The 10,333-nt window shown below is 39.4% G+C and overlaps 2 long non-coding RNA genes and 1 other non-coding gene across 4 annotated transcripts; 2 read left to right on the top strand and 1 right to left on the bottom strand.

Moving 5' to 3' along the window:
- Window positions 1-881: 881 nt before the first annotated feature.
- On the bottom strand, window positions 882-7,824 carry LOC115579159 (uncharacterized). Of its 2 annotated transcripts, none has more exons than XR_003983611.1 (4): window positions 7,380-7,824; window positions 7,092-7,224; window positions 6,840-6,952; window positions 882-1,437 (listed from the first exon to the last, which is right to left on the bottom strand). It is a non-coding gene; the product is annotated as an uncharacterized LOC115579159 (long non-coding RNA). The 2 variants fall into 2 exon arrangements; XR_003983612.1 differs by having other exon boundaries at window positions 7,455-7,824.
- Window positions 7,801-10,301, top strand: LOC115579158 (uncharacterized). Its single transcript, XR_003983610.1, has 7 exons — window positions 7,801-7,927; window positions 8,608-8,709; window positions 8,891-9,031; window positions 9,209-9,248; window positions 9,628-9,674; window positions 9,962-10,015; window positions 10,105-10,301. It is a non-coding gene; the product is annotated as an uncharacterized LOC115579158 (long non-coding RNA).
- Window positions 9,293-9,361, top strand: LOC115579596 (small nucleolar RNA SNORD52). The gene has a single exon (XR_003983688.1). It is a non-coding gene; the product is annotated as a small nucleolar RNA SNORD52 (small nucleolar RNA).
- Window positions 10,302-10,333: the final 32 nt, after the last annotated feature.

The raw sequence follows: 10,333 nt of genomic DNA, 5'->3' as shown, positions 1-10,333 counted from the left end.
ATAATAATAAAAAATAAATAAATAAATAAATAAAATTAAAATTAAAAAGGGGAACAATGAGACACATAGACGAACACACAGGAGGGATTTAAATGACTTCTTAAAACACTGAATGACCGATTTCTTTCATTTATCACATTTCTGCATCTACCGTTCCACCACGGAACCATTATGTATATGTAAGTGCTCTATCGTAGGCAAGTGTCCTTACAGAGTTGTTAAGGACGCGTGTTCAGAGTCGTTGACTTCATGTGGGTTGCTAGTATTAGGTGTCCAGGTGTGAATGGTTGTTGAGCTGTCTGGGGACGGAACTCAGTACTGCATTGCAGGTGGGTGATTATTAATGTTTTAGGCCACCTCTTCTGTTCAAAGATGGACATTCCAGTTTGACATACATGGATTCCTTTACTCATCTTTCAAACCATACACTGTAAAATGTTTCACTGTAAATTTATAGTAAATTACTGGCTACTAGTTGCATTACTTTCACAGTTATTTTACAGTAATTTACTGTGAACATTTCACAGTAATGTACTGTACATGTTTCACAATAATGTACTGTAAATATTTCACAGTAAAATACAATGCATCTACAGCTGTATACTGTAACTTCACAGTTGCCATGCCCATGGAATTACTGTGATATAGCAGTATGTAGCTGTGGAATTACAGTATCTTGCTGTATGTAAATTACAGTAATTGCCTGTATTTTTTTATGTAGTAATGCAACCAGTAGCCAGTAATTTACTGTAAATTTACAATTTAAATAATACTGTAACATGTTGCAAATTTGACTTGTTACCTGTGATTTTACCACACAAACATGCTTTGGATTTGCTAAATTAAAAGTCAAAACAAGAACAAAGAAAACAACGACAATACTCATTTAAATTTTTTAATAATTATAAAACTATCAAATTCAACAATTTACTAGAGCTGTATCTGAACATAAACATGAACATGAATTTTCATTTTTAAAGAGCAGATTCAGCTATTAAGTGCTGATATATTCATTCCCTGTCTAATGTCAATATTGATACCAGTATTGATGTGTTACATGGCTGGGGTAGTTATGTAATCAGGTTACAGCTCAAAATCATACTTTGGTATCACTAACTGAATCTATGAATCAATCAATCAATATTAAATCGAATCAATATCAAATTGTGATTAATCGATAGCAGGAAATTGGTTACCATACTCAACCCACACGTCAATTTACAACTTTAAACATATACAGAATACAGTATAAACAATTTACAACTTATGAACATATACAACATGAACATTCTTACGTCAACTACGTAACAATTTCATCTTTACATTGACCACTCAAAGTCAACAAGTTTACTTTGGAGCGTGCTCACGTGTCGATTGGTGCCTCCACGCTTCTTCTTTGAATTTGAGCCCATCTCAGGGTTAATGCCCAAGAAGCACCTGTAAACAATAAAGCAAAGACAACATTCAGTTTTACAGATTTAATATTGCATTGTTTATCCAAGGCACATGCAGTGGTGCCCCTTCCTCTTTAACTAAATCCAACCTACACCAAAGAAATTATATTGAAAGCCAAGCAAGATTTATACAAGCAAGTAAATCAGTCGTGTAGAAATTGAGATACGCAAACATTGAAAAACAAACACTTGTAATGAAAACAGTAATGGAAATTCCTGAGACAATAATGCACTAAAGTTGATGAAGTTTACCAAACATGTCTACAGCTCACAGGTTGTGTGCTCTCTTTGCCATGCTATCGAAAGGAGAAAGTTGAGGAGTGCTGGGCTGCTGAATTTGATTCAGATTGACCAAATACAGAGGACAAATTAGAGAATGCTCATGTGGTCCCATCACCACCTGTCCTTCAGTGGACAGCATCTAAGCACTAGGCTTCATCATGTCACCTGAAATGAACAGACATACCCATCTTGCACTAGAAGTGGAATGCTGCACAAGAGAGCAATGCTTATATTTCATTCATTTAAATGTTCAGCAACATTGAATGCTTTTGAAAACTGTGACCCACTTATTAACCATTGTTAGTGGTCTAATTGACTGTCTCTTGCACACATGAAGCCAGAGAACATTGAGCCCTACCTTGCTTGTGCAATATTTAAGTCTCGAAGATTTGATTTTAACTAGGGATGCCCTAATCATTTTTTTTTACCATCTATCACTGATCTCCATCCTTAATGAGCTATATCGGTTGATTCCAATCTTTTTATTGACAGTTTTTGTATAGCTTCAGCTTTTAAGAAACTCGAAATGCTGCCCGGTGCAAATTTACATATCCCTCCCATCGACATGACCACCAAATGAAAGCACATGATTTTCCAGCTGTCCAAAGATATGTTACTTCTCTATGAGGCAAAGCTTTGCGGAGAAAAACGGCTTTGTAATGACTTAGTTGCTGCAGCTAGAGGCTAACGTTAGCTTACTTTAGCTTTGACTTTCGCTAATTCGCGGCGAAAACACCGCGTATTCTCGGTCAAATAACTCACACAGTATGACCAATAGATGAAAACACATGATTTGAGCTTTCGAAAGATATAAGTTACTTCTCTGTGAGGCAAAGCTTTGCGGAGAAAAACGGCTTTGAAATGACTTAACAGCCAAAAAAGTGTAGCATAAAGTGACGTTACCTTGATCCAAAGATCGTTCATTTACTAACATTAACTCACACAACTAATATAAAGTTGTGACAAGCTGCCTAAATGTAATGATGTTAACCTTACCTTTGAGCTCTTCTATCGTATATGTCGGGTCGTAACATTATCCACCATGGATGTATATAAGAGAACGGTATCCTATCTACCGGTATCCACCTGTCGTCTCTTGGTCCCACAATGCAGTGCGGTTCAAGCGCGATTCAAATTTTACAATAATTTGTTGTGTTATCACAGTAAAATGTTGTTAAATCCTGGTATCAGTTTTTTTCACAGTAATTTACTTGATTTCACAGAAAATTCTAAATTACAGTATTATATTGTGATTATTACAGTTAAAGCCTGTAAAGTGATAATACAGTAAATTATTGTTAAATATTACAGTAAAATATTGTTAAATTCTGGTAACATTTTACAGTGTACCTCAGATGTTTACATTGTTGACCTCAAAGGAATGATTTTTCTCCTTCAGATGTAAGTGGACAGCAGAGTCTTGACCTGAGGAGTTGGACCTCCTGTGTTGTGCCATTTGTTAATAGAGAGGTTGTCTTGTCTCCCCAATGTACAAATCTGTGCAGTCCTGGCTGCATTGAACAGCATAAACTACATCAATCTGTTTATGTCTGGGTGTTTCTGAGTTTCTGCCTCAGTGTGTTGATACGTTTGAAGTGAACCGGGATATGATGTTTATTGAGGACCCTCCTGAGTTTCTCAGATGTTCCTGTGCAGTGATGTGCACAAGGGGGGGGGGCAGGGGGGGCGGTCGCCCCCCCTTGTGGCCCAGTTGTTGAAAAACGCGCGCTAAAGTGCCCTTTTGGGTGGAAAAAACACACTAAACTGCCCCCTTGGCTGGTTAAATCATGATAAACTCCCCTCTTGGGTGGCAAAAACGTGCACTAAAGTGCCCTCTTGGGAGGCAAAAACGCATGCTAAAGTGCCCACCTGGTTGGCAAAATACAACTGCCCTCTTGGGTGGCAAAAACACGTGCTAATGTGCCCTCTTGGGAGGCAAAAATGTGTGCTAAAGTGCCCTCTTGGGTGGCAAAAACGTGTGCTAAAGTGCCCTCTTGGGTGGCAAAAACACGTGCTAATGTGCCCTCCTGGTTGGCAAAACACACTAAACTGCCCTCTTGGGTGGAACAAACACTAAACTGCCCTCTTGGCTGGTTAAAACATGATAAACTATCCACTTGAGTGGCAAAAGGGCGTCTTTAAAGTGCCCTCCTCATTGGCAAAACACACTAAACTGCCCTCTTAGGTAAAAATAAAAACTCTCTTGGGTGGTTAAAACAAGTTTAAGCGCACTCCTGGTTGGCAAAACATGATAACCTGCCCTCAAGTCATGGGTGGTATAAACGCATGCTTAAGTGCCCTCGTGGTTGGTAAAACACAAGTGCTCTTTTGGGTGGAAAAACACACTAAACTGCTGCCATTGGGTGGAGAATATTGATTCCAATTAAGGCATGCAAGCTTTCCCAGAGTCATTTTATGGTCTCAACAAGTTAAACCCTGTTTATGTTCAATATACTTTGTATGGCCATTAGCCCATATTTTCTGTTTTTTTAAATTCATTAATATATTTCTTTTTTGCAAACGGCTGATGGGCTAATAAACTTTCTAGATTTTATTTTCAATTTACAATTTAGGCTAGGTCAGTTAGATTCATTGTATTTAGTAAATGATGGAATAAATTGATAGCAGCTAGATAGATGGTAACTTAAGTTTTAAGAACACATTCCTGTTGTTAAAATAAGTCCATTCCATCCATTTAAGTATTCAATTTTAGACACACTCTCTCTCAAATGGTCACATGTCAGTGGGGACTTTATACTGACTGAGGTGCAACCCGGCATCCTACTGCTGTGTGAGGTAGGTAGCTAATATAGCAAGCTGTCTATTAAGTTACTAATTTTGCATTACTAAATACTAGTGTATGTAGCCTGGAAGTGCTATTATTAGGTAGAGATGTCTATCACATGTTTAAGCCTAGGCTGAGGAGCTAGCCTAGCTAAGTCTTGCAGGAATAGCTTTTTAAAGCTAGCCAGTAAAATTAAAAGTGGGGTTAGCATTGCATATCAGGGTTTTCGCCAGGTTTAAGGTTGACCCCCCGCCAGGCTAAGCATTTGGGATTTTTTATTCTATTTTAATTTTTAAAAATGCTTTTCCTTAAAATGCCTTTTGTAAGTGCACAGCTCAGTTGGAAACATATACAGTGGCTTGCAAATGTATTCACCCCCCTTGAACTTTTCCACATTTTGTCACGTTACAACCACAATTGTAATTGTATTTTAATGGGATTTCATGTGATAGACCAACACAAAGTGGTGCATAACTGAAGTGGAAGGAAAATGACACAAGGTTTTCAAACCTTTTTTAAAAAATAGAAAACTGAAAAGTGTGGTGTGCAAAAGTATTCACCCCACTTTACTCTGATACACTTAAATAAAATCCAGTGCAACCAATTGCCTTGAGAAGTCACCTAATTAGTAAATGGAGTCCACCTGTGTGTAATCTAATCTCAGTGTAAATACAGCTGATCTGTGAAGGCCTCAGAGGTTTGTTAGAGAACATTGTTGAACAAACAGCATCATGAAGCCCAAGGAACACACCAGACAGGTCAGGGATAAAGTTGTGGAGAAGTTTAAAGCATGGTTAGGATATGAAAAAATATCCCAAGCTTTGAACATCTCACAGAGCACTGTTCAATCCATGGGATGGGAAGATGGATGGAGCCAAATACAGGACAATCTTGGAAGAAAACCTGTTAGAGTCTGCAAAAGACTTGAGACTGGGGCGGAGGTTCACCTTCCAGCAGGACAACGAGCCTAAACATACAGCCAGAGCTACAATGGAATGGTTTAGATCAAAGCATATTCATGTGTTAGAATGGCCCAGTCAAAGTCCAGACCTAAATCCAAGTGAGAATCTTTGGCAAGACTTGAAAATTCCTGTTCACAGACACTCTCCATCCAATCAGACTAAACTTGAGCTATTTTGCAAGAAGGAATGGGCAAATATTTCAGTCTCTATATGTGCATCACTGGTAGAGACTTACCCCAAAAGACTTGCAGCTGTCATTGCAGGGAAAGGTGGTTCTACAAAGTATTGACTCAGGGGGGTGAATACTTTTGCACACCACACTTTTCTGTTTTATATTTTTAAAAATGTTTAAAAACCATGTATCATTTTCCTTCCACTTCACAATTATGCACCACTTTGTGTTGGTCTATCACATAAACCCCCATTAAAATGCATTTACATTTGTGGTTGTAATATGACAAAATGTGGAAAAGTTCAAGGGGGTGAATACTTTTGCAAATCACTGTATGTCCATGCTTCATCATAGTTTGTTTATTTTGAGGTGTCAAATAAATATTTTAAATGTGTATCGTTCCCTGTGTTTTTATAACAGAGCCCTATTGGGTGAAGAAAACACACTAAACTCCAGAAGACTATTAAGACCAAGAAATACTTTGAAACATTACTGTTGCAATGACTTTTATGTTGGGCCCCTTTTTGATCTATATTGAGCCAGTTTGGATTATCTGGTGCTAATATGGTGTTAAAATGCACTAGAATACAGGAAATGGCATCTACTTAATTGAAAATGTTCTGGGGGAGCACCCCCAGACCCCCCAGGGTTTTATTTCCTTCATACATCCATGTCTATGTGTGTTCTTCACAGTCCAATGTTGAATCTACACAGTTCTCGTGGATGCTGATCTTAACTACAAATTAGCTTGAGTAGTCTGTCTAGTTAGTCTGTTTTAAGGCTATATAATGTGCCATTTGTATAACATATGAACATGTCTAAAGTGCCCTCAGCAACACACAGAATTTAGTGCCCTCTTCAGTGGCAAAAACGCGCTGTATGTGCCCTTTTTTTTCTTTTCGCCCCTGCCCTTCAAAAATTCTGTGCACACCACTGTTCCTGTGACATAATGAATGAAGAAGTTTTTACAATTTCCTGTCTCCTCCTCCCTCTCTGCTCTGGATCCCATCTGACTTTGTGGGCATTAAATGAATAGACTCCACCCTTTCCAATTTATATGTTAAAACAGGCCTTAATGTTGACTCCGTAGGACTTCATACGTGCATTTGAGCTCTGAGCTCTGAGTGTCAGTCCAAACAAATCAAGTATCAAAATAAGGCAATGCCGGGCATTTCACTGGGGACCTCTATTTCTTCCGGTCAGGACGCAGATGTCCTCTGGGTCAGGCTCAGGCTCTGCACCATCCCCCTCAGGACACACGCCACTTCACACATTGCTCCATGGAGCTGCTGGCCTGCTGAGTGAAATAAAACAAGGCCCATGAGCAATGAAATGAGCAGTCTTAAAAGATAAAGTACATCACCATACTGGAGGCAGAGGGGAAGTGAAGTATGCTGCTTTCATAGATAGGTGACCCAACTTCTGGAAAATCTCACCTTCCGAAATGACCCTTTAATGAAGAAACAAAACAAAAGTGAAAACTTGAGATCCTCCTGAGGAAGTTAGAGATGTATAGAAATGTCTGAGCCTCGTCAGCTGCCTGATCCATACTGAGCTTATGTGCAACTCCTAACAGAGATGAGAAAAGAAGCAAAACGTCTCAGTCCTTTGCATTTTTCATTATTAGCTCCAGAGCAAAACACTATGTTTAATTTCAGAATATGAGTTACTGACTAAAATTTCTGGATGCAGTCTGATGAGATATATGATCTGTTGTTTTCTACCTGCTGGTTCCCTGCTATTCTGGCATGTTTGCGATGATGAACATGACACACAAGAATATGAAAAGAGTCAATCACCTATTTGAAATCGCATATACACACTGACTTTGGTTTAAAAGCGTCACTAAGCTGCTAAGAGAAAAAATCAATAAGTCAACCCCATCATGACCACCGCAGAAAACTGGCCTCTCCTGTCGAAGAAAAATTATGTCAAAGATGACCTGTAGTTTTCCTTAAAGGATTTAAGTGACATTCAAAAAGTTGAACAAGCTTTTGAAATCACCAGTCAAAATCTAAAGCAGTGTCTGTTGCAATCATAATCCTTATGAACACAACAACAACAACAACAACAACCTTGAAACAGGCATAATTTGGGACACCTAAAGTGCGTAGCTGAGAAGGACCCGCCTATATATAGTGACGTGCGGCTCCTAGTTCAGCCTCTTTCAGACGGCGCTCAATAGTGGAGGACATGAGCCCTAACTGGGAAGAAGACGTGAACGCCATGTCGTCAGTAATGATTTCAGGTACTCCAGAGGAAACACTTGAAGGTAAATGCAATGCTGTTTGGGTCTGTTCTCAATAATTTTGAAGACGTATGGACGAGCCCTTTGAAAAATATGTAGCGGCTTCTGCAGCGGCTCTGAAATGCTCAGCACGTGTCATGGCGGCGGAGCACGCTCTCATGGAGGATAAGGCCCTGACTAAAACTGCAGCCTGTACAGCTTCTATTAACACAGCGTAACATCAGTGTTGTCGTTGGGTTCACTAAGCTTTTATATGCGTCCAGGAGAACATGGTTTGCTCGTTTATAATTAGTTACGCTGTGTTTATCCCACAATGGGGAAATTCACTCGTAACCGCTCAAGATGCAACAAGTAACTTGATGGAAAGGGTCAGACAAACATGCATAAAGTTGCATGGAGAAAATAAAATTAGCTAAAAACAGTGGTAAGTGATGGCTTTGGGAATCGGTGCTCTATGATTAAAGTGAGTGGTGAAGATCAGGGCTTGCATACATTTTGGGCTGAACGATTAACTTCACAGGGAAAATTCAGGGAACTACACTTAGCCGTAGATTTTCGTAAAAAAATATATATATTTGAATATAGTGTCTTCCCAAAATGTTTGAATTTCATGAGATGCAATATTTTCACTTTTCTGATCTTGCAGCTGTGTAAACATCTGACATTGATGGCAAACTAATGCAAATATTACTTTTTTCTTGCAGTGCACAACGAAACTCAGGGAAGTGATGCGTCCTGCACCCTCACATGAACGATGGATGCAGTGGCTACCTGAGCAGATGAGCCTGACACCATGGGCTTATACAGTGAGTGTCAGGATGGGATGGCACAGCATGAAATGTTCTGAAAAAATCCAATGCTACTATGATGATTCACTAGACTAGAGTCTCTGATAATACATGAAGCTCTTTCAGTGCACTGAGCATTCATTTCACTGATAAATGCAAGCTATGACAAGAACTGGTCTCATTGTTTTGCCTTCAACAGGTGTTTAAAGATGTGCCATGTGTCACGTGAAAAGGGATGCAGTGGCTACCTCATGCTGCTTGGCCTTAATCTCATTCTGGACTGCTGAGGACAATAGTCCTACCTTGAGTGAACAGATGAGCCTGACACCATGAGCTTGCAGTGAGTGTCAGGGTGGGATGGCACAAACTCTGTGAAAAACCAATGCTACTATGATGATTCACTAGACTAGAGTCTCTGATTATACATGAAGCTCTTTCACAGTGCACTGAGCATTCATTTTACTAATGAATACGACCTAAGAAAAGACCTGGTCTCATATTGTTTTACACTCAACAGGTGTTTAAAGATGTGCAACTAGACGAGACTGCTCTTCTAGGTAAGTGTGGCGAGGAATTGACTCTGTTCTGTGCGTCTGTTATGTGGAATGATGATTTCATAGACTAGAGTCTCTGAGAAAAGCATGAAGATGTCTTCACAGTGCACTGACCACATAACCACAGCAATGATATGGCATGTTTGAACCCATTTAATTCATGTAAAAAGTAAATTGCGCCATGTCTTTCAAAGCATAGTTTGTATTAACCCTGAAAGCATTGGGAAAACTACTTGGAAATTCCCTAATGACCCAGTTATCCAGGGTCTGCTGAGCTGTTCTCACTAGGATGTTTTATCACTAAATGGGTTGAAACATCTTAACACTGGTCCTGGGACCTCAGTTTGCCATGTGGTAACACTGACCTTAATTTGTCTTGTAGGTCGCCCACACACACGGACAGACAGTCGATGTGGTGATTCCACAGCTGTAAGTACAAATGCCTCTGAAAGTCCAGCCCCATTTGGATGATAAACATTTCAATCAAATCAAAATGTAAAATTCAAATGGCATATCCCGGTTGATAAATCAGAACCATCCAAATGGGGTATAGAGGGGCTTTTATCCTTCAGATCTCGTCTATGATGATGCAGTTATTCGGTTCGACTGATCATGACTGATGTTTACTCGCAGCGCACTGAGACACTCACTGTTGGAAGAATTTGTGGAGGCCAATCGCTGGTAATGAAATCACTAATTTATTTATATCTTGTCAGGTAAGACTACAGCAGCCTGAGCTGGATGACATTTGGACATGATGACAACTCCAGGTTAGTACTGACTTGGTGTCCCCTGACCAATCTCTCAGGTTGAGTGATGCTGAAGTTAAAAATTAATATTGTATTTGCTTTCCTTTCAGACACTGCAACCTGTGCGTTGGGACTGATCTAAATTCAAGATGCCCAGATTAGGTCATCCAAGAAATTGAAGCATTTAATTGTTGTGATGAATTCCCATTGTCATGTTCTCAATTAAGTTGACCTCACTGTAAGGGGGGCTTGATTCCTTTTTATGTACATGTATTCAAGGAAATTCAAATAAATGGTTAACAACTGACTCCAGATTTTCTTGTTTCCACTGAAAGGTTG

The sequence above is a fragment of the Sparus aurata genome, chromosome 3 (genome assembly GCF_900880675.1).
Source record: "Sparus aurata chromosome 3, fSpaAur1.1, whole genome shotgun sequence".
Classification (NCBI taxonomy): Eukaryota; Metazoa; Chordata; class Actinopteri; order Spariformes; family Sparidae; genus Sparus; species Sparus aurata.
The sequence above is the reverse complement of the archived record's forward strand: the minus strand, read 5'-3'. Positions and strand labels throughout refer to the sequence as shown.